The sequence below is a fragment of the Rattus norvegicus genome, chromosome 12 (genome assembly GCF_021556685.1).
Source record: "Rattus norvegicus strain SHRSP/BbbUtx chromosome 12, alternate assembly SHRSP_T2T, whole genome shotgun sequence".
NCBI classification, from domain to species: domain Eukaryota; kingdom Metazoa; phylum Chordata; class Mammalia; order Rodentia; family Muridae; genus Rattus; species Rattus norvegicus.
The window spans coordinates 30,359,922-30,385,629 of NC_141545.1; the positions used below are offsets into that span (position 1 = coordinate 30,359,922).

Consider the following 25,708-nt stretch of genomic DNA (forward strand, 5'->3'; position numbering starts at 1 on the left):
CCTGCAGTGCACACAGCCATGGGTCTAGCTGTGGCTTAGGTGGGCATTTAAACACTGTCAGCGGGATGTCCCTGCAAAACTCCTTCATAATTCCAGTAGAGCTCAGCTTCCCTAAGGTGAGGGTAACCACCTCAGGGTTTACTTTCCCCAGACTATCACAGCAGGACTGGAAGTCTGGTGCTCACAGAATACATCTAAACTACCGGCACTCAGGAGACTGAGGGAAGAAGATCAAAGGCTTAGGGCTAGACTGGACTACACAGTGAGACTTCAGAAAGAGAAATGGGTAGAGGATATATGGGAGGAGACATGGTGAAGGTGGTCTTCATAGTAGGCAAGTGCTCTAGCCACGCCCCCAGCCCCTCACTGGGGGATTCTAGGCAGGGGCTCTACCACTGAGCCACGCCCCCAGTCCCTCACTGGGGGATTCTAGGCAGGGGCTCTACCACTGAGCCACGCCCCCAGCCCCTCACTGGGGGATTCTAGGCAGGGGCTCTACCACTGAGCCACGCCCCCAGTCCCTCACTGGGGGATTCTAGGCAGGGGCTCTACCACTGAGCCACGCCCCCAGCCCCTCACTGGGGGATTCTAGGCAGGGGCTCTACCACTGAGCCACGCCCCCAGCCACTCACTGGGGGATTCTAGGCAGGGGCTCTACCACTGTGCCACGCCCCCAGCCCCTCACTGGGGGATTCTAGGCAGGTACTCTACCACTGAGCCACGCCCCCAGCCCCTCACTGGGGGATTCTAGGCAGGGGCTCTAATACTGAGCCACGCCCCCAGCCCCTCACTGGGGGATTCTAGGCAGGGGCTCTAATACTGAGCCACGCCCCTAGCCCCTCACTGGGGGATTCCAGGCAGGTGCTCTACCTCTGAGCCAAGCTGGTGGCTCCCCACTGGAGGATTCAAGAAAGATGCTCTCCTGCTCCATCACACCCCAGCCCCTCACTAGAGGCTTCTGCTGTAAGCAGTGTGCCAATGAACTACATCCCTAGTCCCTCCTTTACATTTCATTTTGCGACAGGGTCTCAATAAGTTGCTTAGACTGGCTTTGAATTTGCCATTGTTCTGCCTCAGCTTCTTGCAGTAGCTCTTAGTGGCTGGATTAGAAAAGTGTGCTACCAGGCTGGGCTAGAATAGAATGCTTGAACTAATCCAAAATCTCACCTGAATGTTTCAAAGCAGTGTCAACTTATCCACTGAAATCACCTCCACTCAACAAGGAGTGGAACCAGTTAAACCACAAACACCCAATTCACTTCCTCAGGGCCCTCCAACCCATTATCTTCTACAAACACTAGGCTGAATCCTTTCATTTCTTTGGGATAGTCAGCCAACAAATGCTTTAATTACAAGTTGAAAAGGATAAAATAAAATCATCTGGCGGAATGGTTTTAATAAGAATTTAGTGAGTCAGGCGAGCAATTAATGCATCTAAGAATAAAGGTGATATTCACATATTTGTCTCCATTGCACATCTCTGATTTACATGAACAGACTCAGACTCTTCAAGCTAAACAAAGGCCATCATGATGATGGTGATCATGGAGACTTATCTAAGAGGAAATGAAATGGCTAGGGTCTTCATTTGTGTGCCCCCTCCCCAATCCTGATAGTTGGAATTTGGGCATGTACAACAGACATAAACCCACACAAGAATGCAAATTGAACAATTCTTAATGCCTTGTACAATGCTCAAGTCCAAGTGGATCAAGAACCTTCACGTGAAACCAAATACACTGAAACTAATAGAAGAGAAAGTGGAGAAGAGCCTCAAACTCATAGGCACAAGGGAAAATTTCCTGAAAAGAATACCAATGGCTTATGCTCTAAGATCAAGACTCGACAAATGGGACCTCATAAAATTGCAAAGCTTCTGTAAGGCAAAGGACACTGTTGTTAGGACAAAATGGCAACCAACAGATTGGGAAAAGATCTTTACCAATCCTACATTCTATAGACAGCAAATATCCAATATATACAAAGAACTCAAGAAGTTAGAATCCAGAGAATCAAATAACTATATTTTAAAATGAGGTACAGAGCTAAACAAGACATTCTCAGCTAAGGAATATCGAATGGCCAAAAAGCACCTAAAGAAATGCTCGACGTCCTTATTCATGAGGGAAATGTAAATCAAAAACAACCCTGAGATTCCAGCTCACACCAGTGAGAATGGCTAAGATCAAAAACTCAGGTGACAGCAGATGCTGGCAAGGATGAGGAGAAAGAGGAACACTCCTCCATTGTTGGTGGGGTTGCAAGCTGGTACAACCACTCTGGAAATCAGTGTGGTGGTTCCTCAGAAAGTTAAACATAGTACTAATTGAGGACCCAGCTATACCACTCCTTGGCATATACCAAAAAGATGCTTCAACATATAACAAGGACACATGCTCCACTACGTTCATAGCAGCCTTATTTATAATAGCCAGAAGCTGGAAAGAACCCAGATGTCCTTCAATAGAGGAATGGATACAGAAAATATGGTACATCTACACAATGGAATACTACTCAGCTATTAAAAACAACGACTTCGTTAAATTCTTAGGCAAATGGATGGAACTAGAAAATATCCTGAGTGAGGTAACCCAATCACAAAAGAACACACGTGGTATGCCTTCAATGATAAGTGGATTTAGCCCAAAAGCTTGGAATACCCAAGATACAATTCACAGACCACATGAAGCTCAAGAAGAAGGAAGGCCAAAGTGTGGATGCTTCAGTCCTTCTCAAAAGGGGGAACAAAAATACAGAAGGAATATGGAGACAAGAGTGTGGAGCAGAGACTGAAGGAAAGGCCATCCAGAGACAGCTCCACGTGGGGATGCATCCCATATACAGCTACCAAACCCAGACAATATTGTGGATGCCAAGAAGTGCATGCTGCTGGAGCCTGATATAGCTGCCTCTGAGAGGCTGTGCCAGAGCCTGACAAATACAGAGGTGGATGCTCATAGCCAACCATTGAACTGAGAACAGGATTCCCAATGGTGGAATTAGAAAAAGGACTGAAGGAGCTGAAGGAGTTTGTATCCCCATAGGAAGAGCAACAATATCAAACACCCAGACTCCTAGAGCTTCCAGGGACTAAACAACCATCCCAAGAGTACATAGGGATGGACCTATGGCTCCAGCTGCATAGGTAGCAGATAGTCTTGTCAGTCGTCAATGGGAGGAGGAGAAGCCCTTGGTCCTGTCAAGGCTAGATGCCCCAGTGTAGGGGAATGTCAGAGTGCGGAGGTGGGACAGAGTGGGTGGGTGGGTGGAGCACCTTATAGAAGCAGGGGGAGGGGAGATGGGATAGTGGGTTTCTGGAGGGCAAACCAAAAGGATAACATTTGAAATGTAAGTTTTAAAAATTCAATGAAAGAATTTTTTTAAAAAGAAAAGTACTATCAGGGGAGTAATGGATAAGAGAGAGAGAGAGAGAGAGAGCACCAGGCTCACCAACTGGCCTGGGACAAGGCCACTGAAGTGGCAATTGCTGCAGGAACCTCTTGAGCGAGCTTCTCTCAATGGAGGCATTATCACAAGTTGAGCTCAAAGCAAACCAAACCAACGTTCAGTGCTTGTCTCCCACTGTCTGTGGGGTCATATTTATACTCCTTCATCAAGCATCCTTTCATATCGAAACATCCTTTTCACCTGTATCTGCTTCGGGAAAACAGCTTTTCATGTGTTTGCTTTTAGTAAGCCATCCTTTCACCTGTGTGCCCCAGAAAAAAAAAAACATCATTTGACAGAAATAACTTTCTAAAGAACTAGAAGTTTCCACTTCAGGGGAGGGTTTGAGATTTTATAGACTGATCATACTCTCTGTTCTCAATCTCTGTTTCCTGTGTTCCAGTGACTGTGTGATCAGCTAGCTTCCTGATCCTGTTGCCAGCCATGATGGACTCTATCCCTCTGACACTGTAAACCTGAACAAACCTGTTCCTATTCTAAGTTTCTTTTGGTTATGGCATTTTATTGCAATTGAAAAGCAGCTGATACAGTTTTTGAGCGCCTGCTGTATGCTACACATTACTCAAGAAATTCATATACCTAGGCTATTCAGATCTTTTTCGTGGCTTGGCTGACACAAATACACAAGAGAAAAAGAAAAAATATTTGATTAAGGAATGATGGGGGCCTGGGCATCAGGAATTGTGAAGTTTCCATGGTTACCTGGATTTATTGCTTTTTAGGCTTATGGGAAATGCAGGAGCATTATTGAAGAAGAGAATGGTGGTAAAATGTTACTTATTTCATGATAGCCAGGCAACAGGGGAAAACCAAAATGTGACTAGGGACAAGAAATAGCTCTCATGCAGCCAAGGGCAAACTTGAACTCTGACCTTCTGTATCTACCACCGAAGTAGATAGAATCACAGGTGTGCACCATGATGCTGTGACTGATGCGAGGACTGGAACCCAGGGCTTTGAGCATGATATACAAGCTCTCCCTCTTTCCCCACTGAACTATATCCCCAACCTCTGCCTTTTCTTCCTTTAAAATCCATAATAGACTTTCAGAACATGGTTGCTAACCTGAATTGAAGTATATGCCTTGAGATGTCAGAAAGGGTGTTCAGAGAAACCAAACAAAATAGGGCATCAAATCTCCCAGAACTAGAGTTATAGGCAGTTTTGGGCTGTTCAATACTGGGCATGGAACTCAGAGCCTCTGGAAAAGCAGCCAGTACTCTTAACTGCTGAGCTATCTCTCCAACCCCAAGTTTGATCCATTCAAATGTTGCTCCTCTGCCCACGAGCCACCTCCTTTCCCTTTCTTCCCACTCACATGGTTCTGGGTTTAACACTTTGTCACTTTATACATAATTAGCCACACACAGTTCCCTTGGCCTAGGATGACAGCTAAGCCTTTCCTTGGAGGAGCCTGTAAACATTAGATGCAAATGCTACTTATTAGCATGCACCGGGGAGTCTTTCTAAGAGAGGTGAGCCCAGCCAGCATCTTTCAAAACACTGCTGGTTCACTTGTGCAGGTGCTTGACCAAATCCAGGATTCCACCAGGATCTAGAAATAAACATTCCTCTTGACATAGAGGATGACTGGCTTCTATAGAAACCATAATTGTTGGGTCTGGTTCCCACACTCTCCATTTTGCTCTAGTCCCCAAGACACGTAACTGGGGGTCCATCTCACCTGAAGTTACTTGCACTGGGAGACTGTGGTACCCTGGTTCTTGGGACACTAAGTGAGGTCCTGCCTTCATTTCTTTTTTTTTTTTTTCCGGAGCTGGGGACCGAACCCAGGGCCTTGTGCTTGCTAGGCAAGCACTCTACCACTGAGCTAAATCCCCAACCCCGAGGTCCTGCCTTCAAATGGCTGACACATGAACTTTCATAGGATGTTCCAGCATCGTTTCCTGCATCCGTTTGCATATGGTGGTAGAACTGTTCCAGTTGCGTGATAGGAACATGGAGGAACATGAGGCTGCTTTCCACTTTTTTTTTTGTAGTGATAAAGGAAACAGACTATATGCGCCCAGGATAATATTCCCAGTGACCCACTTCTAAAGGTTTGATGGCATCACAAAACAGCTCTGCAGTCGGAGACCACCAAGCATTCAAAACATGAGCTTTAAGGAACATTCAATATTCAAACAATAAGCCTGAGTGGGTCTGAAGGAGTGTTTCAATGGGAGAGAGCTCTTCACTAAGTAAAGAAGATCCATTTTGCGTTGTGCTGGAGAGGTGGTGCAGGCTTAGGAGAGTTCACTGCCCTTGCAGGGGACATAATCTCTGTTCCTAGCACCGTCTGGCTCCCGTGAAACTGACGCTCTCTTGAGGTTGGGGCCTCTATAGTCATTCCACTCATGTGTACTTGTGTACATGAAAACACATTTAAAAAAAAAATCAAACTTTTAAACAAAAAAAATGAAGTTTCAGTCTCATCAGTGTAGGTGAGCATTAACTAGCACAGTGGGGTCCTGAAATAAAGCAAGTAGTTAGGAAGAATTAAATCTTGTTGGATCAAGGTCAGCCATTGACAATGTGTTATTGATTCTTCGGCCTTTGGACTTGGACTGAATTATACCACTGGTCTTCCTCGTTCTGCTTGGGGGAGGACAATAGGAATTCTTAGCCTTCATTATCAAGTGAGCTAATTCCTGTTATATACACACATATGCACATGCATACACAGAAAGCATATAGCACGCACGCACGCACACACACACACACACACACACACACACATTTATATACCATATTGTGATGTAGCAATTTCCTCTGAGATCAAACATCTCATATGTTTGAAGAAGGAAGGGAAGCCCTTTTAAGATATAGGCTGTTTTAAAGGAAGGATAAACATTCCATCCTCCAAGGAAGCTCATTAAACTCATGAAGTAAACAACTCAAAAGTTTCAGGAAGTTCCTGAAACTGACCAGATTCACATAGCCCCTTATTCCCAAGCTTATGTAAGCAATAAGGACTTCTGAGGGACATGCTCTAAGAAGCCATGCTACATAGAAGAGGCTGAGAGAAGACAAGCTACCTAGAAGGCAGACTAGCTGAGTTTTCTAGAAGATACCATCTACTGGAATAACCTGGAGGAGGCCCAGACCATCTTAATTATTTACAAGACATTCTAAACTGTTGAGCCTTCTGTAAGTTGTTAGCTTGAGCTCCATGTTCAAAGCTTTTGTAAATTTCTAGCTATTCTGGGGTGGGTTTTGGTGAATCTGCTGCCTTTGAGCCATTTCTGCTCCTGTGAGTAACCCCTCAAGTCATAATCCTGTTAGTCATCACAGTAACTCACTAGTTCACCCAGTTGCAGTTGGGTGAGATATTTACTTTGTTCTGTTGTTATTTCCCTATCTGGGGTGAATTGACATGTGTTCACATCTCCCCATGAACAGTGTCAATACACACACACACACACACACATACACACACACACACACACACACACACACACACACACACACACACTCACATATACTGCAAACTCAAAGAATCAAAGAGCCAAAGTTTAGAATATAGTGTTTTGTCAAACCACCTAACACAAGAGTCCGTACCATCAGGTTGGGGATTTAGCTTACTGGTAGAGCACTTGCCTAGCAAGAGCAAGGCCCTGGGTTTGGTCCCCAGCTCCGAAAAAAAGAAAAGAAAAAAAAAGAGTCCATACCATGAACTGTATATTAGAGCAATACCCAGCTGCCAGGTGCAGTTATTGGAAAGGTCAGAAAAAGGTGTGTGCATCCCTCCTGGCCTGATGATATACAGCTTGTATCTGGTGTTATCATATTTTAGTGGAGGCCTTGGTATTGCTATGAGGCCAAGATCTTCTGCCACCATTCCAAAAAGCCTCCAGCCTTCCCAGAGGCAGTGTCATTATGATCTTCTCTGGGGTCCCTGCTCAGGCTTGTCATTCAGTGCAGTGACCTCACAAAGTCATCCCAGAGAGATGGGAATCACCCCCATACTTCTCCTTAGCCACTGTATGCTATGAGAGCGCCAAATGAAACCATCTCTAGTAGAGTAATGCATCCTCAAAGCAGGTAATTGTGGAGCATGTCCCATGAGGTGGAAGATTCTGGAAGGTAGCTGTATGTTCTGCCTCCATGTGCGGTGGTCTCTGGGCTGAGCCCAGATGAGGGATGTGGAAGCCTTGTCTCAGAGTTTATATAACCCGAGCTGATCCTGAAGCAATCATTGTGAGAGTTAGCTAATGGCAGGGTAGGAGGGCCTCCCACTGAGATTCCATTACCTAGTAATTTTCAGCTTGTTCACTGTTGCAATAAAGCCCTTCTGTCTTCTAATCCCCCAGCATTCACGTCTCATCTTCTCAAGAACTGAAGTATGTAAGATGCTTTCTGCTGGGGATTCGCTGAGATAAGTTATTGAAGTCAAGCAGAGAGGCAGGCTTCCTGTGCTCTGCTTATTCATCTCCAAATTTATGTTCACGCTTGCTTTTGAAGGTCTAATGTAATCTCAAACAAAGTGCTTTCTTTATGTCTAAACTTCATACATTTTCTACGTCATGGGGGTGAGGCAGAGGAGCAAGGAGCTCCCACACTTGGGGATCATTAGCAATAGGATTAGAGCAAATGACTTGTTTTTATGTAATTTCTATAGAACCGGAGATGCAGAGTTCACAGCCATTCAACTGGGAGGAGTTACCAATGTCTACACAAACTCATTAATCTGGCCCTGGCGTCAGACTGTGTGATCTGTCTTTTGTTCGTTCATTCATTTGTTTGTTTTCTGTCTCCCCTCCTTGAGAACTGCTGTCTCCCACATCTTGTTTGCTGTTACTGAGATATCAATTCTTTCCCTCTATGCATACAGCTCTCCAACCTCAACCCTGTCCAGTCCTAAGACTTGTCTCTTGTGTTAGACAATCTTCTTTCCCTGGTGACAAGATTTAAGTTACGAGGAGGGTAAGATTTGCTTTTGGTCTGGGTCAGAGGATTCAGTACATGGTTGGTGTGGTAGCTTTGGAACCTATGGTGCAGCAGGTAATCATGGAGGCAGGAAGCATGTGATAGGCATGGCTGTCTACATCATGGTGGCCAGGAAGCAAAAATGAAAAGAGGAGGGTCCAGGGATAAGATATACCCTTAGAATTAGTCACTTTGTTCATTGCTGAGATGAAATGTCTGATAAAACAATGTAAGGAGAGAAAGCTTTAGTTTAACTCACAGTTTGAATGGCCACAGTCCATCATAGCAGGGAAGGCAAGGCAGCAGGAACATGAGGCAGTTAATCACATGGCATCCATAGTCAGAAAGCAGGGAGAGATGAGTGCTGGCACCCAGCTTGCTCTCTCCATCTTATTCAATACAGGAGCCAACCCAGGGAAGAGAGACAGCCACATTTAGTATTAGCCTTCCTGTATCATTTAAACCAATCCAAGAACTCCCTCATAGACACACTTGGATGTTTGTCTCCTAGGTGATCCTAGTTGCTATCAGACCAATCAATGCATGAATGCCACCAGTTATCTGTTTCTTCCAACTAGACACCTCCTCAGAAAGCCTCCTTTGCTTCTCAATAATTATAAATTCGAAAGCTAGGCTATGGTAGTGCAGCGCTTTAATCCCAGCCTCTGGGAAGTTGAGGCAGGAGGATCATGGGTTAGAGGATAGTCAGTGCTCTAATAGTTCATTCAAAGTCAGCTAGGACCACACCATCCCTCAAATGCTTGTCCCTATTTGGCTTCTAGGTACAGTGTACCTGAACATTCTAGAAGCTTTGATTTCAACTATTTATTCATTTATTTGGTTGATTAAATAACAACTTTATTTTTATGTTACACACACACACACACAAACACACACACACACACACACACACACACACACACACACACACACTGTGCTAAGACATTGAGTGCAGATACCCACAAGGACCATAGGTATTGAAACCCTCTGGAGTTGGAGTTACTAGAGGCTGGGAGCTGCTTGATCTGTGTACTTTGGAAACAAATTTGGGTTCTCTGCAAGAGTTTTAAGCATTCTAAATCACTGGGCCATCTCTCCAGCCCAAGGTGATCGGTAGTTTGTTTTGTTTTGTTTTGTTGTTTTGAGATTGGGTCTGGTTCTAAAGATCATGTTGACCACCGTATAGCTTGAATTCTGTGGAGTAGAGGCTGGCCTTTTTACCTCAGCTTCTCAAGCACTGGGTTTCACAATGCCAGGCTTCATTTATATGTAGTACCACTCACCTACCATCTGCTAAACTGAAAGTGGGACATAGAAGAGATTCACAATGCCGAGGAAGCCCTTGCTGTCTTGGCTATCCTGTCCCATCATTGGCTATTCAGAATTCTATTCAGAATCTCCGTTAAGTCATACCCACAAGACAAATGTAAGCAGGTATATAGAATTGCTTTGAAAGAAGAGGTGACATTCCCCCCCATCATCTTTTGCTAGTGGTGGTGGTGGTGCTGTGTGTGTGTGTGTGTGTGTGTGTGTGTGTGTGTGTGTGTGTTCATATTCACCTATATGCACAAATGTGTGTGCTCGTTGGGGCAGAAGATAATCTCTGATGCATTGCTCATGTTTTTCCCCTAATGGGGTCTCTCACTAGCCTGGAACCTACAGACAGGCTTGACTAGCTGGTTAACGAGCTTCAGAGCCAATCCTCTCTGTATCTCCCAAACACTAGGATTACAAGTATGTACAACCACAACTAGTAATTTTTATGTGGGTGTTGGGAATCGAACTCAGGTCCTTGGGCTCTTATGGCAAGCACCTTGCCTAGGGAGCCTTCTCCTTAGCCTGCTCTTTCTAGGGAGCTCAGAAGACAGCAGAGGGGTTCTAAGCATAAATGCCTGTGCTCAAAGGGCAGCCTCAGCAGCCCTCTCTGTCCAATCCCAGCTTTTTGCCAGCTGGCTACGGAGAAGAGGAGAAGAGCCTAGGAAAGCCTCATTAAGCCACACAAAGCCCGCCTAAGAAGCTACAAAGTGGACTGCAGCTGCCTTGCCAGCCTGCTGCAGCTGATTGCCTGTGATTCCCCAGCAGCCTGCGGCCATGCTGCCTGCTGACACAGCCTGTTGTGTTGGAGACCTTATTACTGTAAATCCCATTTTCACATTTCAGATTTCCTCAGAAATTGCAAACATGTCTACCTGTGGCCAGCCTGCCCAGAAAGGTCATTATAGCAGCCTCTGGGTCCTGATGCTGTTGTCTCTGTCACTCACATGTATACAGGTCTTAAGTCCTCAAGGTCAAAGCATCAGGAGCAGCCCTTCAAACATGAGGCTGCTTAATCCTAGCCAGACTCAGGTTGGGCTCCCATACAGAGGCCCAGGAGCTGTCTGTGAGTACTGTTTATTCCTGGGGATGCTAATTACAATGATCTGATGTGATCCTCCTGGAAGCTTCATTATTCAAAGCTATCTAGCAGGGCTAATGCACTGTAGAGCTAAGAAGTGATTCATTCATATCTAGTGGCATAGGGTCTGGGGATATGGCTCAGTTGTATGGCTTGCCATACAAGCAGGAGGGCCTGAGTTTGATCCCCCGAGGATCCATATAAGATTTTGATGTGATGGTAGGTGTTTCGAATCCCATCCCAGTATTTAGGGTCATAGAAACAGGGGGATCCCTGGAGTTCATGGCAAATCAGTCCAACATACCTGGTAATTTCTAGGTCAGCAAAAGACTGCCTTAAATAAACAAGGTAGCTGGCACTGAGAAACTTCCCTGGAGTTGATCTGTTTTCTACATATACATACATGTGCACTTACACACATACACAGAGAGAGAGAGAGAGAGAGAGAGAGAGAGAGAGAGAGAGAGAAAGGGAGAGAGAGAGAGAGAGAGAGAGAGAGAGAGAGAGAGAGAGAGAGAGAGAGAATGAGAATGTTAACTGAACAAATGTCTGCTGTGGTTTGGACCTGAAACATCTCAGAATGCATATTTTGAAGGCTCGAGTCTCATTACTGCAGGGCTCAGGAGTGAGGCATGGAAATCACAGGGCTTCAATCTCATCAATTGGCCCAATGATGGGTTTGTAATCGAATGGAAGGTGGGAGCTATGCTAAAATAATACAATTTTTAAATCTGTTTTTTCCTCTTCAACCTCAGCTCCCAGCATGATGAGGACTCCAAGACCAATTATTAAATGTTCAGGCCATAAGCTTTGGCTCATTTCCTGACTAGCTCTTAACTTACTTAACTATTTAAACTAGTCCACCATGTAGTTAGTCATCTTTCCTTCAGTCTGGACCCACTTCTTCCTGAGTGTCTCCTTGGCATCTCCCTGCTGGTTTATAGCGGCCTTCTTGGTCTGTCTCTCCTCTTGGCTCTCTCAGCTCTCTCTGAGCCCTCTCTCTCTCTCTCTCTCTCTCTCTCTCTCTCTCTCTCTCTCTCATCCTCTCTCATTTCTACATTCTCTTTCTGTCTCGCTCTCTTCTCTCCTTCTCTGGATCTCTCCCCCACCCCAATCATCTCTCCCCTCTTATTCCCTCTTCCCTCCCTCGGCCTCCCCTCACTATCTCCTCAGATTCATTTGTTTGTTTACTGGTTGGTTGGTTTTTGGTGAGATATGGTTTCACTGAGTATGTTATCTTCCCATTTCCAAGCTAGAGCAGGATGGCCTTGAATTCATATTCCTGCTTCAACATCTTGAGTACTTGAATTGAGTATTACAGGTTAATGTGTGTCAAGCAGGGAACTCTGTGGGTTGTGGATGCTGGGAAAGGACTATGCCAGCAGAACTGTATTCCTAGCTTTGTTTGTGGGAGTTTGAGACACTTTTACTACAGCCAGGCTGGTCTTGAACTCGTGATGCTCCAGTATCCAGTTCCTGAGCACTATGATAACGGGCCTGTGGCATCTCTTATGTGACATTGTTCATAGAGAGATGTGACGAAACGTCTGCTCACACTCGATTGTAAATCAACAGCAGCAGACCAAAGCAAGTTACCATCAAAATACAACTGGTGAACCAATAGGTTTTATTGTGGTTACTCACAGGAATAAAGGTGAGGGGTTACTTATGGGAGCAGAAATGACTCAACCAAGGCTACCTCAGCCTGGGTGAGACATCACAAACCTGGGAACCTGGAACCCACTGCACAGCACATAGGCTGCTTGATACAAGCCTTCTCTTATCACCTCATTTATTCTGAGCCTCTTCTAGACAGCTTGTCTTATCAGAGAGCATCGCTCATCAGTCTTTTCTTCTTACATAAACTTGGGAGGGAGGGACTTAGCAAACCTATTCAGTTTTCAGGGACTTCCTGAAGCTTTTGAGTTGTTTAAACAACTTTCCCTGCAGGATGGGGTGTTTTACTCCTTTAAAATATACCACATCTTAAAAGAACTTCTGTCCAAGATAGGATGTTTCATTTTGGAGGAAACCAACCCATACACCACCACAAACAGCCTTTCCCATTTCTTATTTCACCATTAGGTGAAGAAGTATTTAGTACTTAGGGCAGAGCCTGGCACAGTTGCTCACAGATGTCTGTGGAGGACGAGAATGAGCAGGCAGCATCTGGTGTCAACTAGTTGTTTTTTGTTTGTTTCTTTGTTTGTCTGTTTTGCAGACTGAGATATCAAAGCCCAATGCATGTGAGTGACTTACATTTAGACCCATTGCAATCGAGTAATCTGAGACTATGACTAGGATTCTTCTACCCCTCAGCCTCGGTTCTCTTCTGATATGCCCTTCCGTGCTGCATAAACAAATCATTTGGGAACAGGAGGGTTAAATCCGGGGCCTGGAGAGATGCCACAGTGGTTAGGAGCACCTGCTGGTTTTGCCCAGGATCTGAGTTTAGTTCTCATCACTCTCATGGCTGCTCACATGTGCCCATAACTACAGCTCTAGGCCATCTGACATTCTCCTCTATCCTCCCCGGGAACTATGCATACATGTAGGGTGGTGGGGTGTGAAAGGTACCCTAATTCCTGATCAAGATAGGTCGACACATGCACATGGAGGAAGATTTTTGTTTTGTTTTGTTTTGTTTTTAAGAAGTTAAATCTGATGGGGCTGGGGATTTAGCTCAGTGGTAGAGCGCTTACCTAGGAAGCGCAAGGCCCTGGGTTCCATCCCCAGCTCCGAAAAAAAAAAAAAGAACCAAAAAAAAAAAAAAAAAAAAAAAAAAAAAAAAAGAAGTTAAATCTGGTGAAAAAAGACTTTGTCCAATAAGACAGGACAGCACACGAAAGAAGTCACACACACACACACACACACACAGAGAGAGAGAGAGAGAGAGAGAGAGAGAGAGAGAGAGAGAGAGAGAGAGAGAGAGAGAGAGAGAAAGGGTGGGCATGGGAAATGATAAGCAAAATACTTCATCTGAATAATAATGAATAAAAAGCCCCAGATTTCTGCTTATTGTTTATCTAATTTTGAATTTTAATGAATAGCAGGGATGGTAATTACTCAATTCCTATGTTTATAGAAAACCAACACAGGAAACCTCACCGCTCAATGCTTAGAAGGCGTCAAGCTCTCTTAAACATTCAGTTTTGCAATTAGAAAGGGAGCCATTCATTAACATTTTTAAGCTGAATAAATAAAGAATATGGTTGTTATTTATTCATTAAAAATTTAAAAAGGTGGAAATTACAAGCTCATTTTTCGGGGGTGTTACCCACATCGTTTAATTAGCAGTGAGTCAAATTGTTTCTAAGAAGCCTTTATCTACATACCTGGAAACAAAGTTGACTTATTAGCAAGTGGGACGAGTCCACCTGGTTAACAATTAAAGTCATCTTCTTCCACGTATATCAAGGACCTGTCCCCAGATCCCTGGTGATTGAGGGAGAATCCTGGCTTTCCTTATGAACGTCTGTGCTTGAATTCTTTTTCTTCAGCGTGTCCTTTAGCAATTGGCACAAAATTCTTAAATCTGTTGTCCATAAAATGGGACCATAATCTTTCCAAACAAGAAGCTGGGGAGAAATAGATAAAATATAAATATGGTAAGTATAGTAAATATATAATATATTTAAATATACTTTTTTTTTCCTTTTCTTTTTTTCGGAGCTAGGGACCGAACCCAGGGCCTTGCGCTTGCTAGGCAAGCGCTCTACCACTGAGCTAAATCCCCAACCCCAAATATACTTTATTTTTAATATAAAAATGTAAAATTTAAATAAGGTAAATAAAATATAAAATAGTACCCAGGGCTCTGTGCTCACTAGGCCAGCACTCTACTAAGTCACATTTCTAACCTTCTTTGTGTGTCCTTGAGACACAGGCCTTCTAGGCATCCCAGGCTGGCTTTGAACTCCAGCCTGTTGCTTCTGAGTGCTGGGTTAATGGGCACGCGCCAGCACACCTAGCTTTTGCTCAAGAGAGTAGACCTGGCCACTTATCTTCCGTATGCCAGTTAAAGAGATGAATTATAGTACAAAGCAGAGAAAGGGCATTTGATCGGTGTGCAGATTGGGAAGAGGAGGAGGTAAAGGGGGACAGTGACCCCAAGTCTATCTTCAGGGAACTAACATAGGCTTGAGTTTCAATAGAGAAAGATTCTGAGCAGAGAAGAGGCATATGTGCTTAAGCAGCCTTGGTCAAGGTCTGCTCTGACTGGTCATTGCCTCTGCTCTGGTTCTACATGGTGGCCCAAAGAAGTCTTGTTTGACTTGGCAAGCTTTCTGTTACATGATGACTGTTCTTGCTCAGGGTATCATTGCATCCTGGGGTGATCTGCCCTGGGTGCCTGCAATACCAGGGGACTGACATGGTCATGATTGAAGGGCTTTCGGCATCTTTGAGGGCTTCTGAAGGAGACACTGTAAACATTGACAGTGAGATATCCCAGTGACTCACTTCCATGCCTCCATGTTTGAAGGGGAAGGAGACTTATCAAGTCCCATTGGTTTTTAGGCAGAGACTTCCTGTGCGAACATATCTATACAGAGGTAATCAAGAGACCAGAAACAAAGGATACAGAAGTGAGCATGCTGTTACCAACCTTTGGGTCATAGTTTGTACCCCCCAAAAGCCAGGTTTGCCAATCTATCCTAGAAAAGTCAATTGAAACAGCCAAACTAATAGTCAAGGTTGCCATACTGGAAAGGGAACAAAGAGATCCTGAGACCACCCCACCCTACTCCCAGTCCATCTTCAAGGTCCTGAAGAAGTGATACTGCAGTTTAAATAGAGGGCCAGAGAAACAGTCTTGGGTCAAAGTGTGGCCCCACCCACAACTGAACCATCATTTTCTAGTCTCTATTCTTATCCTGCAAGAGGGTCTGACAACTGATTAGAACCCTGTAAAAGCTCTTTAGGATAGAAGTGCTCCCCTCCCCCAGCACCTGGCCTTCCTTCTTTCAGCATAATTTTCCTGGGGTGGGGGAGGGGCCCAATTTCTTGGCGTCCATTGTTCAGAGATCTTATAGACTGTGGGACACAAGCAAGCCTTTTGAGTTCCTTCATTTCTGCTATTCCACTTCCAGTGCCAGGATTTTCTCCTGGTCCTGGTTATCTTGTGGAGCCACGAGAGAAGTTAATACTTTTAAACACAAGCAGCTTCTAGCTTCTTACTGTGCTCCCAGCTCCCTAGGGTACGTATTCATTTTTTCTTTTATCTCTACAGCTACATAGCTGAGAAGTAGTTTAATAGAGGCAGGGTTTATTCTGCTCACAGTTTCATGGTACGATGATGGAGAAGGCATGGCAGCAGAGAAGCATGAAGTAGCTGGTCACATTGCACCTACAGTCTGGAAGCCGAGAGAGATGACTGTTGGTGCACATCTCTTCCTTTTGATTCAGGATGGGGCTGCAGTCCATGGGATGGCCCTGCCCAGATTCAGGGTGAGTCTTTCCTCCTTATTTCACAAAGGCAAGCCTAGAAGTATATCTCTTGGTTGAATCTACAGTTGGCAATAATTAGTTGTTACATCGCCCCACTAGACCTAGAGTGTGAATCGACTGAGCAGAAGGATCTCAGCCCAGGCTCTTGAGCTAATGAATGGTTGGTAGACCATATTGACTACAGAATAAATCAACAGTAGCTCCCTTGGTATGAACCATGTCATTTTTATCATGATAGTTTTGGATCTGGGGCTTTGCTGTTGGCATGGATTGACTTCCCTAGAGTTAGTTGATTCTCAGAGCTAACTAAATATACTGGGAATTTGCATGTCCCACTGAAAATAAACAGGACTAAAGTACCCATTTCTTTACAGAAGGTGCAAAATGTGCAGGCCAAATTGTATTGGATTCCTTTAATTATATATTGAATTCCTAACCACAGTGCATCAAAATATAACTGAATTTGGAGGAAAATTCTCCCATGATTTTTCTTGAGGAGATAAGAAGAAATACCTTACCTTACACAGGACTCCAAAGAACCATTCTACCCACTCAATGAACCACTGTATTTGTGCATTTGTTGGGGTTACTTACATAGGTTTGAGTGAGGAACCTTTTACTTGTGAGAACATGAATAACTCGGCCACATTATGAAAAAATTCCTACCCTAGCATGCATAATAGCTAGGCTGCTCAGAGAGTCCTCTCTTCCAGGTGCTATTTGCTGACTGTATAGCTATGGGGTGGAGCCTTATTAATCTTGCAAGTTTGGAGAACTTCCTGAGCCTTGCAAGTTTTATTCACATCCTGGGCTTTGGGGGTTTCATTTCTTTCTCATGTCTTAATGAGTTTCCCTCTAGGAAAGAATGTTTCAGTTCAGAAGAGATGGTTTCACAATAGTACTGAAGGAGTTAATATGCTCAAATTGAGCCATTAAGAGGAGCTAGAACCCAGTGCAACTGCCGTCTTCTTAAAAAGTGTGCTTAGGAGACAGACATATTTAGAAAACATGTGTAGACCCGGAAACACCATGGCCAGATACAGGTCAAGAAGTGAAGCCTCAGATGAAATTAACTGCTCACCTGTCCATCTCAAACATCTAGCCTCCACACCGTGTACAAATCACTTTCTGTCATTTAAGCTACTCAAGTGTTAGCCCTTTGCATTCTCCTCCACTGTCAGGATTTATCTTAGGAAAGGAAGCAAAGGGGAGGGGGGCTATAGCACAGTAAAATAGGAATATATTTTATATTTTTATTCAGACTTCCAAGAGACCTTGCTTGGAGTCCCCAAATTAGATGCTGGTGGCAGTAGCAAGTGAAGTTGCCACATCAAAAATGGCAGGGAATAGTATGTGTTTGAGCAGTAGTCCACAGAAACTCTTATCTCTCCCAAGGGCCCACCTCCCTTCCCCATAATAGTGCCCTCATCAAAAGTGCTTTTGAAGTGTAGAAATCCTGAATCATCCAAAACTCCAAAACTTTAATCCACCCTATGATGATGTTGCTAGGTTGGCTGATCAAGGGGAGTTGAAAGGGCTCGTCAGAGCCTTTTTAAAGGTTCATGCAAATAAGGATGTCTGACTTGCAAGGCTCTGGGATTCTTTTAGATGCAGAATTCAGCTCATATCCTCGTCCAGTCTGAAGACTGAGAAGTTACTGAGAAACGGAAAACTCTGATTAGAAAACATCCTGATTGGACTGGTTCAATCTAGACACTTTGGATATGGGTATGGAGTGTTAGTTATTTTTCTCATTGCTATGAGCAAATATCCAATAAGTGTAACCAAGGGAAGAGAGGGCTTTATTTTGACTCACAGTTTAAAGATACTGTCCTAGTGGTCTGTGTGAACTTGGACACAGTCTAGAATCATCTAAAGGGAAAGCCTCCATTGAGGAATTCCCTAGATCAGATTGGCCTGTGGACATGTATCTAAGGCAGTGGTTCTCCATCTTCCTAATGTCACGACCCTTTAATACAGTTCCTCGTGGTGTGCTGACTCAAATTATAACCTTATTTCATTGCTACTTCATAAATATAATTTTGCTACTGTTACGATCATAACATAGATATCTGATATGCAGGATATCTGATATACAACCTCTGTGAAAGAGTCTGTCCATCCTCAAAGGGGTCTTGACCCACATGTTGAGAACATCCGCTCTAGGAGGTTGTCTTGATTGTTAATTTATATAAGAAGGTTCAGCCCACAATGGGTAGCACCATTCACTGACCTGGTGGCACTCAGATACCTAAGAAAGCTAGATAAGCTTGAACCTGTGAGAAAGCCAGCAAAAAGTTTCCCTTCATAGTTTCAGCTTGAGTTTCTGCTCTAGGTTCCCTCGATGATGGACTGCAACCTTTAAGATGAAATAAACCCTTTCCTCCCTTCAGTTGCTTGTAGTCAGAGAGCTTTAATCCCAGCAACAGAAAGACAGCTAGAACAGTCCATCTTGCTGAGGAAGTCATGGTGATTGGAGTGGTAGAGTCATGGTGGAGAAGCCATGGTTATTGGAGGGCTGGTCACATTGTCTTCACAGTGAAGAAGCAGAGAGAGATAAAAGAACACTGCTCAGCTTGCTGTCTTTTTACTGGGGACGTTGCTGAAGCTGGAGTTAGGCTGATGTACAGTAATTTGCAACTATCCTCCTGTCCCCATCCCTTATAGCTCTGTCCTTCCAGGGGTGCATGAAGCCATGCTTGGATTTTGACATGAGTGCTGGAGATAGAAATTCAAATCTTTGTTCTTCTATAGCAAGCATGTTTCTGCTTAAACTTTTGCCCACTCTAGTCCATCCCCTTATTAGCAATTATTACATGTATGCTAATGGTGTTTTATTTTTGGTCTTTCTCCACTGTATTTTCTTCTATATTTTTTACATAATAATTCTGAAGGGAAGACTTATCTCTTGTTTTCCTATTGATTTGCTTTTCTTATAGTGAATTTAGATGCACCAGTGTATATTTCATGCTTTTGGCTTTTCATTCAATCCCAGCTTTGGCCATGTGAGTGCTTTCACATGTGGGTTTTGTGTCATTTCTACATGCTATACCTTGTGTTTATTTTTATCTATTTAGACATCTGAGTCACTTGGTTTTGTTTTAAGACCTTTCTTACTTTCTGTAATCATTAGATACTCTAGAATCATCTTGCATTATATCCACCATAGATTGTACATATCAGGCAGGAGCTCTACCACTGAGTCATGCCCCCAGCCCCTCACTGGGGATTCTAGGCAGGAGCTCTACCACTGAGTCATGCCCCCAGTCCTTTACTGGGGGATTCTAGGCATGTGCTTTACCACGGAGTTATGTGACTACAGTTATAGAGCACTTTCCCACACATGCTAGGCCAACACTCTATCATGGTGACATGGCCTTCAACTTCTCTCCATGGAATTCTCAGTGTGTGCTTTACAACCGTTACACTACCATCTTCCAACTATGGAGTGCTATGTGAAGGATATACCTTGGAGTCAGAATTCTAGCCCTTCACTAGTAGACTCCAGGCACGTGCACTACTATTGAGTCATGCCTCCAGCCCCTTACCTGAGAGATTTTTTTTGGAAGCTCCTCTACCACTGAACCATAGGATTCAGTTATAGAGCACTTACTTATGCATGCTAGGCCAGTGCCCTACCACTGGCATATGGTCCCACCCTCTCTGGGAAATCCCAAGCAAGTACTCTACAACTGAATTCCACTACCGTCCTATAACTGGGGGATGCTTGGCAAAGGCTTTAACTCAGAGCCATATCCTTAGCCTCTTACTAGTGGATTCTAGGCAATTAAGCTACTTTTGAGCTATGCTCCATTCATTCACTGGGGAATTTTGGGCAAGTGCTCTGACCTCCAGCACCTCGATAAAGGTTTTTAGGTGACAGCTCTACCCCTGAGCTTATCCTCATCCCCCCTACTTACTAGTTATGTTGAGGCAGCGTCTTACCAATCTAGACATGCTGGTCTTAAGTTCACTCTGTTCCCCTTAGCAGAGATAATGACTATATCATATGCTTCCCACTTTGTTACCAAACACCAGAAACCTCAAACAAACAAAAAAATTTGCGAAAATATAGGAAGTAATTTATGCTATGGAAGATGAATTGTGGGTCCATTTTCTTTATGAGCTTTCTAACCACTTCCCTGGCCATCTCCATCCACTTCCTCCCTTACAGAAAGAGTGATATCACCTCATTAAGAAGTAATTAGTAGGCACTTAGTATGTGGTAGACCTGACTCCACCAAGATTATGTCAGCTAGTGCCACTTCCTGTATTCAAGAGGTTTTCAATCCAAGAAGAAGGTGATTTTTAGCAACTGTCCTCCAAATACATATGTTTTAATACCCAGCAATAAAAAGGACATCAAACATTTATAGTTAAACCCTTCTCTTGTCCGTAGAGAAAGTCAAGTTGATTTTAGATTCTGTACCTTCAGGTAATGACTTGGTACTTGCAATCAGTTCAATGGTTGCCTCTCAAAGATGTCTACAGTCTCATTCCTTAAATTTATAAATGCATGGCCTTAGCCAAGGGGGCTTTGAATATATTATTAAGTTAGAGGTCTCAAGGTTCATAGATCATTCTAGATATTCTTGGTGGGTTTAAGGTCATCACAGAGAGCCAATAAGGAGATGAAAACGATGAGTTGGAACCATGGGGTACAAACCATAGCAGCTTCTTGAAGGTTATGTATACTCTTCTGTAGCTTCCAGAGAAAAATGAAGCACTGTTTTTCCATTTAACTCCCCCACATTTGTTCCTCCCTTACATCTCTTTTTCCCTTACCCTTTCCTTTCTTCATTTCTTTTTTCCCTCCCTCCCTCCCTTCCTTTGCTAAACCATTTATCAATGGCCCCAGGTCCTTACTAGACAACCTAGACAAGCTCTCCACCATTGATCCATGCCCAAGTCCTTATAGATGGATTCTAATTGAGTGATCTTCACCTGAGCCACACCATTCCATCTCTAGTCGATGCTAAAACAAGTTCTACAACTGAACCACACACCCAGCCATACTGGGTTTTGGCAAATAATCTACACCTGAGCCATATCCCCAGCCTCTCCCTGAGGGAGTCTAGGCAGCTGCTCCACCACTCAACCACGCCACAGCCCTCTTTTCATTTTAGGGAGATACGATCTCACTAAATTGCTCTGGATGACTTTGAAGTCACTCTTTAGCTTAGGTAGATTTTTAGCTTTCAGTCCTCCTGCCTCAGTATCCCAAGGATATGAGATGCCAGGCCTGGGTAGTCAGGTCTATTTCTTTTTTTAACCTCCAAACTGAAGGGTAAGGGGGTAATTGATTTTGTGTTTTTTTCCACCCCTAATTTATGACAGTATGCTACAATGGCAATACGGAATGACAGAGCATGTGCCTTCTATACTTGTTAATAAATGAAAGCCATCAATCTCCCATTATTGAATGTGAATCTTTAGGCAGATTTATAATTGTGCTCTTCAGTGACAGGGAACAATTGCTTTACAGCATGTATGAGGAAGTGTTTGGTTAGACTTCTCCTATGATGTGAACAATGGTTTACTCATCACATAAGGAGTTAATGACAAATCAAAGTACCAATTCTACCAAAGTCCATGAGGGAGTTTATTGGGATTCACAGAAACATGGAGGTCTAAATGGCAGCTACTTCACCAAAAAGGCAACCCAAATACGGGTGATGATTTATGGAAGCTGTAACTCTGAAAGTCTTTGTACAACTTTCAGGTAGCTCAACAGGTCAGAGTCTCCCACAGCCATCCAGCTATTTGGAGACTCACTTCCCCAGCAGTTATTTACTTCTCCCATTACCTTGCAGAGGGGTCTTGAGACTCTTGTTACTTTCAGGAACTTCCTAAGACTTGCGAATTGCTTATTTCCTGAACTTTGTGAACATCTACCTTCTACCTTCGAGGGAAATTTTAGAAAAAAGATTGCTAAACAGTAGGAAGAAAGCCCACTATATAATCCCTTTTGGTGGAAATTTTTTAAATGTACCTTGGGTCATTCTAAGAAAAATACTGATGTCTTTTGCAAGTAAAAAGCTTTGTTCTTATTTTACGCCTAAAAGCTTGCCCCTGGCAGCAAACCCAAGGACTGCATTTGTACCCCACCAAAAGAGAAACACAAAATTGACTATATGCATATTATTTATATGTTATATATATATAATTTGATATATATATTATATATTTGTTATACTATATTTAATTTTATACTTAATTAGTAACTATATTATACATTTTGTTATATATTATATAAATATAATATATTAAAACATATTAATTATATCTATTTAGTAATGTATAAAATTATATATATACAATAATATATAATATCAATAATACACATAATACAATATATATATCATATATTACTATATAATATGTACTCTATAATGTTTAATATATAACATATTAATAAATATACAATAAAATGATATAAGATAAACATGTATAATATATGATAATAAAAGTATATTATATAATATTTCATATGGTATATGTATATATATAAAATGTATATATAAAATCTTGCAAATAGCTAAAATTGCATAAGGCTTCAGAGAAGTCCTCCTTTAGTGCTATGCTTAAACTGCCATTCAACCCTCTGACAGACAGCACCTCACATCACCCTTCTAATGTGGTAAGCGTTCTTTATAGAAATGCCGGGACACCTCATTAGATACCTGCCTACAACTCTTGTGCTTTCATTTGGTTATAATGGTCTGTGTTATTAATTAACACACATAAATTCAGAGGCTCTGTGAGATGGCTGGGAAGGTGAGAGCACTTGCCACATAAGCCTGGTAACCCAAGTTTCAACCCACGTACCCACACGTAAAGTTAAATGTGGCAGTGCACATCGGTGATTCTAGTACTTCTGTGGTGAGACTGGAGGCTGACGCAGAAGAGCCAACCAAAAGCTTGTGAGCCAGTTAGTGTGGATTGCCCAGAAAGGTAGAAATGATGGAAGAGATTCTGCCTCAAAAACAAGGAAGAGGAGGACCGACTCCTCCAAGTTGTCTTCTGATACACACACACACACACACACACACACACACACACACACACACACAGAATTATAATAAGTAAATTTTTAATTAAATGTACACATCGAAAGTTTATAGCTTACTTCACAAAAATTTTCTTATGACATTAATATATAAAATGAGACTTACGAGGACATCCTTTTGCTCACACTAAATAGACAGGCAAGAAATTCTTTGTGGAGATCAATGCCTCTGCCTCGGTTTGGGTCTTCATGTTGTGGAATGGTTTCTACTTTAAAAGGATTGTGGGTAAGTGTTGAGCAGCTCACTCCTCGTTGAGACATTCCCTCCAGGAAGGAGGAAGAGGCTCCTGAGACGCAGGAAGTACACACAACTTCGCAGGTCAGGAAAGCTAAAACTTGCAAGTGTCATGAGGGCTCCACCTCAGCGTTACAGATGCAGACAGACAGACAGACAGACAAATTGACAAGGAGAGAAGACTCTGCTCAGCTGAGCTTCCAAGAAATTCTCAGAGCTGCTTGCAAGCTGTGCAGGGTAGCTCCAAAGTGACAGCCTCCGAGAGAGGTCGTTTTTGTCAGCGGGCTTTCCAGTGATGCGGCTGCCATCGAATCACCCACGTGCGTACAAGTAACCCAAATACAATGTCACCGGTCCACCAACATGGAATTTGGTGTAATGTTCCTTTGGTCTGCCACAGGCCCCATAGCTAGAATGAGTAGATCTCTACACATGTGTTCTGCATTCCCAGGAGACGTCTCACATACAACATGGGTTGTTCACCACTGAGAGTTAGATAATTAGTCTGATATGGCTTCTCAGTGTGTCTGTCTCCCAGGTGGGCACTCTTGGCTTATTTCAAAGGCAGAGTATAATTATCTTTAATTCCCTTTTGTCCACCGCGAGATCATGTAAGAATACTCCTAAAGAAATGAGAATAAAAGGAGCAATTGAGCGGCGCTTCTCTGGATGAAATACAGCATTTTTCAGGTTGGATTCTCCTCCTTAAAATGATAGGAAATTGTGGGAAGTCTCTCCATATGGGATTAAGCCCATTTTTTTTTCTGGGTCATTTTGAAGAGGACTCACATGAAGAAGAGCTTTTAAAATAGCCAAGTTCTCATCCGCTAGAATCTGAGATCTAGCAAATTGAAAAATGTTTCGATTCTTCAAAAATGCCACCACATCAAGTCAAAAGTTAAAAGCAGTTTTCATTCTGCGGGTTGAACTTTTATTTCTTTCCCATCTGGCGAAGGAAGAAACTAATATGTATTAACTCTTGGCTAAACTATCCTGAGCTGGGGAAATGGCTCAGTTCGAACAATGCTTGCCACGCAAGCATGAGGATCCAAGTTTGATCCCCAGAGCTCACGGAAATAAATACCAGGCACGGTGGCATATGCTTATAATCCTTGCACTGAGGAGGTGGAGGAAAGAGGATACTGAGGGCTTGCTGGCCAGACTAGCCAAATGGCCAAGGAAATAATGCTTCAGAAATTAGGTGGAAGCATCCAAGGAACACCTGATGTTGTCTTTTGGCCTCCAGGGATTATACACGCACTTGTCAAAGTTAGGTCTTGTTCTTCTTCCCAGCCCCATGCTCCCACAAATAAGACTCAGACTCAAAATATATTTACAAATTCCTTGGCCACATAGCTATGCTCATCTCTGACTAGATCATAACTTAAATTAGCCCATTTATTCTTATCTACATTCTGGTACGTGGCTGGTACCCATGCTCAGGTGTCATGTGTCCGATATGTCACATCTTCCTGGGTGACTCTTCCACACTCGGCACTATCCCAGAATCCTTTCTGCCTCCCAGAGGTCCCACTTCCTACTTCCTGCCTAAGCCATAGAGCATTGGATTTATTATTGACAGGTATGATATCAATATAGACACAAGATATCCTCTCTACATGCACCTGTGTACACGTGAACACACAGTTAGTAGTAAAATAAAACAAGTATTTAATGATAATGTTTGGTTTCGGATGTGAGACAAGGGACTGAAGTGCATGTTTTATGTATCAAATCAGACCTGGCTTCCAGGTTCACCTAGCATCCCTCAGTCCCTACCTGGCATACCTTGCCCCAACCCTGCACTTTCCAGCCCAGGGCTGGGCTGCCCTTCACCCAGAGGCTCTTTCTTATATGATCTAGACATTTTGGTCCTTCTTCTTCTTCCTATCCTCCTCCTGCCCCTCCTCCTTCTCCTGCTCCTCCTCCTCTTGCCCCTGCTCCTCCTCCTCCTGCCCCTCATCCTCCTGTTCTTCTTCTTCCTCCTCTTTATCCTTCCCAGTAAGCATCATTTTTCCATATCCTCTGCATCAGGTCCTCCTTCAGGTTCCTGTCTTGATTTCCTGGATGCTAGTCAACCAGTTCTAAGATGAGTAAACCATTTTCTCCCCAATTTGATTTTACTCTTGGTGGTGTAACACAGCTAAGACACTGCTCTGGCAGA

General features: G+C 43.3%; 1 protein-coding gene and 1 long non-coding RNA gene across 2 annotated transcripts in view; one reads left to right on the forward strand and one right to left on the reverse strand.

The window, feature by feature from the left end:
• The window catches only part of LOC148002294 (uncharacterized), a 148,947-nt gene that overhangs the window by 64,077 nt on the left and 59,162 nt on the right, over window positions 1-25,708 (forward strand). The window lies entirely within an intron of this gene.
• Window positions 1,383-24,167, reverse strand: LOC148002295 (uncharacterized). Its single transcript, XR_015634312.1, has 4 exons — window positions 23,416-24,167; window positions 14,128-14,370; window positions 8,657-8,786; window positions 1,383-3,709 (listed from the first exon to the last, which is right to left on the reverse strand). It is a non-coding gene; the product is annotated as an uncharacterized LOC148002295 (long non-coding RNA).